The following is a 6986-nucleotide window of genomic DNA, read 5'->3' on the forward strand; positions in this document are numbered from 1 at the left end:
TCTCTGTGAGCATGCCCCCACCAACACAGTGAAAGAGATACAGGGAAATAAATTAATACTGCTGTAATTGATAGGTGGAGATAAGGCTGCTCTGCGGAATACTGAGAGGAAAATGAAGGGGAGGTGTGAGAATACCTTGCCCATGAATTACTGAATCAGTGGGAATTACTGGGCTCCAGTAGGCAGAGGCAGAAGCTCCTCAAAGCATACAGCTCCAGGACCACCCCCAGCAACCCAAGTTAACACATTCTGTTCACAGCCCAAAAGCTGCAGCTTTTATTAAAAGCACAATTCATGGGCCAAAAGAACTTATCTTCATTTGCATGAAAATGCAAACAATAATTTAATTGACTCACACAAATCAGCATCTATACTGTTGCTGCCTTGGGTTGTCTGTGCTCAAATTAGGCAGAAATCATGACCCCTGGCTGTGGCCCCTCAGGGACCAATAAGCAGTTGTTACGGTAACGCCCCCCGACCAGGCTCCTGTTTGCCCCTTGCAAGGTGATGTTATCGAACCTCACCTGGGCATGATATCCCAGGGGGATGTTGCATAGGAGTGTCTTGAGAATCTGATCTGGTAATGTGAGAGAGGACACAGGTGAGGGGAAGCGGGCAAATGGACAGGACCTCAGTGTCTTGGCCTCAGTAACTCTAACTACCCAAACTCAACTCTGACTCTAAGGCAGGCATGGACAACCTCAGAGTGAGGCCCTGCCCTCCAATGTCCTTCCACTGCTGCCCTCCTCCTTTTCAGCCGGCTCACCTCCCTCATTGCCCATGCAGAAGCTAAGCCTAGAAACAGGCTTGTCTGGAAGGCCGGTATTAATCTGCGGCCACGATGCCTTTAAAACCCAGCTGCCTGGCAGCCAAAGCCCAGGTTCACTCAAGGGCAAGCAGCGCAATCATTAGCAGCCCCGTGTAATTTAAAAATATAACCAAGAACAACTGAAAGGAAGAAATATACTGTGGGACTAAATCTATTGATCAAGAGCCCCCCAAAGACAGGCCGTAAATAAAATGGCACAATGACCAGAAAAGGCAGGTTTTACATTAAGAAGCAGCAAATTCATTGCCAGGGTGAGCAGGGGAGCCAGGCCAGAGTGCTCGCAGCATCCTTTCAGGCAGGAAGGTAAAAGATGGCCCCATTCCTCATAAAGGAGACACGCTGGGCGAGAGCCAGGCTGCCCTTTGCTAAGCACCCATTTCTCATGTGGGGAATCCTCATTTTTCAATCATGCTCGCGTGCACAGGCTTCATCCAGCTTCCCTTGACGTCACTCCTTCAGCATCCTCTCTATTTGAGAGATACTTTTAACCACTTACTGCTGTGAAATGGGTCTCCCTTCTGATCTTGGCCCCAGAGTTCAAGAAAGGTCATCTTCCAATTTACAGGGATGCCCAAGCACACACTCAGAGTGCAAGATGACTTCCTCATCACCATCTCCTGAAGGACAGAGAGTGGCTGACATAGTGCTGACTTACTACACCACAGGCAGTTGTGCCACCTGGAACCTCTCTGCTTGTTGCTTATCTTGGCAGTAGAACCAGGAAACGTTTCCTAGTCAAGAGGCTAAACAGGATCACAGTTTGTAAAGCAAAGTTTCTATTCATATGTAGAGCATGTTGAAATGAAATAATAGAAGCCATTGTTGTTGTGCAGCAGGGATTCCCTGCTCAGGAGAAGCCAGATCCTATAAGGGGATCATAGTTTGGATCCCCAGCTTGGTCAGCCTGAGGCACACCAGGCTTGTAAGAGAGTGCCTTGCCCAGGATCTGACAAGTCTGAGGGCTGGATGGCTAGAGAAAGGGAATCACCTCTCCCTCTTTTTTTCTTTCTCTTTCACACTAGCACTCTATCATGAATTGTTTTTAAAATTTTGCCAGAGGGTGCATACACTCACTGGACAAGAGACAAAGAGAGAGAAGGTTAGAAAGTGCCTCCTTATGGGGATGGTCACACTGCAATCCCTTCTCTTCCATTTTTTCTCTCTTTTTAAGTGTTAAGGAGCACATGCACACATGTCCAGTGTGTTTAGGTGCACATGCACACATGTCCAGTGAGTTTTTTTTAAGCCACTGAATCTGGAACTCCAGTCACACAAGTGGGCCATTCAAGATCTAAGACCTAGCTACCCTACAATCCCAAAGGCTGGTCTTGCAAAAAATTTTGATATTGGATTAATGGTGGATTTTTTTAGTTCAATTTTTATTTTTTTAATATTGCACTCAAGTATTATAAATCTTGATTGCTGAGGTTTTTGTAACCCTCTTAAATTTTGCACTCAAGATGAGTGCCACAATTCCTTCATCTTGGTCTGATCTCTGGCTCTCAGTTTAGAAGAAGGCTCACTGGCTTAGTGCAATTTGACTGATAGAAAACATTTGCCCTAATTCCTGAGTTCAAATACTTTACTGAAAAGTTTCCCATTCTTAATTCATTCTTTTGCAAGCAATTTATACTTTCAAAGATGGAACAAAGTTTTACCAACTGTAACAGCTACCAACAAATGGTCTTCCTGGTTTTATTAGAAAGTGAGTTGTCTACTCTTTGTCTACAACTTTGGTGTCTTTGGCTAGAGTGAAATCTTTTCTGTCCTGATTATTTGCTAATGTTTACACTCACTATGTTAATTTCTTTTATGCACATGTCACTCAAGAGAATACAGCCAGTGTAAAATTAATCAGCATTAAGATGTCTGTTGGCATATACAGTATCCAAACAGACAGATTCCCTGATTTTATGGCTATTATATTCTTGTCAGCAGAGACTGGCTTCATGTTGTACAAACAAGGCATTGGACAATTCAGGAACTGGTTTTTGGCTCCATTCGATCGCACATCAGTGAACCTTAGACCATTGTCCACCTACTTCCTTGGTGGATCAGGCCTCTGTGCCCTCTGTGTGTTCTCAGTGCTCCTCTCCCAGCCTCTGCTGCATCAGGTGCTGTGCAGACTTGGACTACCTTTGGCTATCTTTAGTGGCAGCTTCTCCACTCAATCTGCACTAAGCATCTCTTGCTTTCTGCTTCAGCCTGCCCAAGAGAACTTGCTTGGCACTTGTGCAGGTACTCCTAGAGGAATGGGGCATTTGTGCTCCACTGGACACCTCAGACCAGTGGAGGCCAGAGGTTGATGGAGAAAAACTCCCTTCTTTGTCCCCCAAATTACTGTTCTGAGACACTTTGCATAAGACATCCCTAAAGTTCTGAGATTATCGAGCCTGTTGCCACCGGGGCAGCCAACCCTATTATGCATCCTTGCATTGTGTGCCGTTTTTTCTCTTTTCAGCTTTCCTGCTCCTCACTCGGCTCCATTAGATCTCTTTCCAAATACTCCCTTGAGGCTATAAAAAGAGGGATATTTCCTGAACAATTTCTTCATGGGTTGCTCAGGCTAAACCTGGGATCTTACACATGAATATGTTTTCTTAATTCATGAATTCTATAAATGCAGTATTATCCGTTCTTATAATCCACTTTTTTCATCAACTACATGTTTCATTATTGCAATATTCCAAAAACTATTAATAATCACCTGAACAAAGGATTTTATTTCACCACACGCTTCATCTTCTTATTTTTAGAATTATCCATTTAATTTTATCTATTATTATTTTTTAATTTGCTATAGGGCACATGCACTCACCAGAGAGAGAGAGAGCAAGCTTGAGAGATAAAGTGAGAAAGCAAGCCACCAGGTCCAGGACTGAACTGCAGTCAGCCTTTTGGGAGTCTAGTGCCTCAACCACCACCCCACCTGTTGGATCTCCACACAATTTGCCTTCTGTGTAGCCTTGTATACAATGCAAATCTTTTAGATCATGCATGATCTTGGCTAAACCAAAGTAGCTGGAGTGAAGTTGTTTTTCTCTGAGTTTGAATTTTCCACTGGGTCACTTGTTCATGAAGCTTCTGGGTTGTGTTCTCCCTTCCTCAATGTTAGTAATATGTCTTATTGGGCATTTTTTACCAACCACTACTCTTGACATGGCATATGTTTGATCCTCTGGTTAAATTACAAGTTTGTCTCTCTGTATGTTTCATTTTGAATTCCTTCAGAGCTCCCACAATAATACCTGATAATAGTTATTAGTCAATGAATAATGACTGACTGGTTGATTCAATAACTAAATGAAAAATTACAAAGAATAAAATTCAGAGTCAAAGAAAAACCTAGAGTCAGAAGGCTAAGTTTTAATAAATTAAATTTATGGATGATAGAAATTCTTAAGTAACTAAAACAGGACTATGACTTAGAATATTTTAAGAATAGGACCAGCAGACAGCATAATGGCTACGTTGCTGGACTCTCATGTAGTCGACCATAGTTTGAGCCCCAGACCCAGTGACTTAAACTCACGCCAGGTGCGTGTGTGTCCATGCCCAAGATCCTGAGAGGAGAATGGAAGAGAAGAGATTGCGGCATGGCGATCCCCCATAGGGGGTGATTTCTCACTTTCTGTCTCTCTTTCTGGAAAGCGCACATGCCCTATGGCAAAAACCTCTCAAAAAAAAAAAATTTAAGAGCATATAATAAGAAAAAAAGGATTTTATTTAATAAATATTTAAATAAATATTAAATAATTTAATAATTAAAATAATAAAGTATTTTCAGTACTTTAGAGAAGATAATAAATTTGTATCCAAATCATTTGAATAATATTTGAAATATGAAATAAAATCTTACCAGGTATTTTTTAATGTAGGCATGATGTTAAGATATATGTTTCTTTCCACTTCGTAATTCAAAACAATGTCTGAGCACTTTCTATGTAACAGGCATTGTATTCAGAATGCCTTTTCCTTTGTTCATTTCTATTAGTCTAAACTAAGTGAAGTGGGCAACAGTTTATTTCATCTGCTCTGCACCTGCATACTTTCACCTGAGTTTTGTCCTCATTTTCCCTTCATTTTTCAATGGCCCTATTTATGAGGATTCCCTTATCCCTTCCTCAGGAGCAGGCATGGGACTCAGGTCAGCCCACCCTGCTGTAATTCAAACATAGATACATTTCATAAACAGGGTCAATGAAAGGCTTCCCAAAGGTCTTTTTTTTTTTTGGTCTCTCCCTTTCCTCTGAATCAAAGCTTTAAAAGCCATCATTGGCATCTAGAGCTGCCATGGAACCTGTGCAAACACTGCAGAAGTTTTATGCAGACTGGGGCCAGGTGACGCAATGACCTAGGAGAGAGGGAGAGAGAAATGACCTAGAATATTTATTGACCCCTGGATTCAGCTCTGCAGAGCTAGGATTTTATATGTCTCGAACCAGTTAATTCTCTTGGACTTAGGATGAGTTTCTGTCACTTGGCATGTATGAATCTAACTACACATTTGTCTCTATGAAGAGTATAGGGACCAGCAGTTAGCGTAATGGCTATGTCGCTGGACTCCCACGTAGTAGACCGTGGTGCAAGTCCTGGACCCGGTGGCTTAAACTCATGCTGGGTGCATGTGCGTGCATGCCCAAGATCCCGAGAGGAAAATGGAGGAGAAGGGATGGCGGCGTGACCATCCCCCCTGGGGGGTGATTTCTCGCTTTCTGTCTCTCTGTCTCTCTCTGTCTGTCTGGCAAGCGCACACGCCCTATAGCAAAAACCTCTCCAAAAAAAAGAAAAAAAAAAGAATATATTGTCCAAGGTTAGTGGCACAAATGTTCACAGCCTATGTAAGATGGCATTTGACCTCATGATTGCTGTTATAAACACATCAGTTCTTCAAAATTTCCAGACACTGAAATATATATTTATTTTTATGACTCTAATATCTCATCAAAGAGTACCTTTCTTCTGTGTCATTAAGCAAGCTTATTACAACAATGTTCTGCTTAGGAACTCTGGGCAGGCAGAAAGAATTAATGCTTAATTGACAACAGTTTTGTTTTTCATTTCAAAGTTTATTGAAATAAAAATTACATCTTGTAACTATATATGGGAAACCTCATCAATGAAAATTAAAATTTAGTAAATCTCTTTAGTAATAATCTGAAGCACTAGGTATAAACAACAAAAAATTCTCAAATTTAGAAGACACCTATACTTTTTGCTTCAAATAATTTTAAGAAACTAGACCAGTAGCATCTTTGACTGACAATTTTGATGAGGGTTGCTCAGTTTCAAAAGATACAAAGTCCCATTCTAGGCCTAAAGCATACTTCCAGGACTATGAAGCTAGTGCTTTAATTCTAGCCAACTTTTTAAAAGATAAAGAGAAGAGCCAACTGGAGGTGCAATGGTAACACCACTGGACCCACATGGAAAAGATCCTGGATTTGTGGCCTAGACCCTCACTGAGCACGCTGGAGACATAGTGACGTTGTACCCCATGATCCAGGCTGACTGAAGAAAGGGATGGATTACAGTGTGAACACCCTGTTGAGTGCCTCTCTCTGTCTGCTTCTCTCTCAGATAGAAAATAAACATTTTTAAATTAAAACAGAAGATAAAGAGAAATACATTATTTTTTTAATGCTTTTTTTTTTTTTTTGCCATAGGGTCCATGTACTCATTGTAGAGAGACAGAGAGAGGGGAAATTGAGACATCTTCCCCTCCCCCCCACCCCCCCAACAGTGGAATGGCCACATCACAATCCCTTCTCCTCCTGGGATTTTGGACATCCATGCACATGCTCCCAACATGATTTTCCAAGCCACCAGATTTGGGACTTGAACCACAATCAACCATGTGGGAGTCTAGCACCTAAACCACCACACTATCTGCTAACCCTGAAATACATGAATTTTCTATTTTTTTTTTTTAATTTGGATGGAGAGTGCATGTGCTTGCCAGAGAGAGACAAAGAGAGAGGAAGAAGAAAGCACCTCTCAATGGGACCTGGTCATGCCACAATCCCTTTCTCTCCATTTCTCTATACTATTGAGATTTGGGACACATACACACACCCAGCATGTTTCTCAAGCCATTGGGTCTAGGATTCCAACCATGGTCGGCCATGTGGGATCCATCTCCCTTAACCACTAAGCC

The sequence above is a fragment of the Tupaia chinensis genome, unplaced genomic scaffold (genome assembly GCF_000334495.1).
Source record: "Tupaia chinensis unplaced genomic scaffold, TupChi_1.0 Scaffold000197_1, whole genome shotgun sequence".
In the NCBI taxonomy this organism is placed as follows: domain Eukaryota; kingdom Metazoa; phylum Chordata; class Mammalia; order Scandentia; family Tupaiidae; genus Tupaia; species Tupaia belangeri.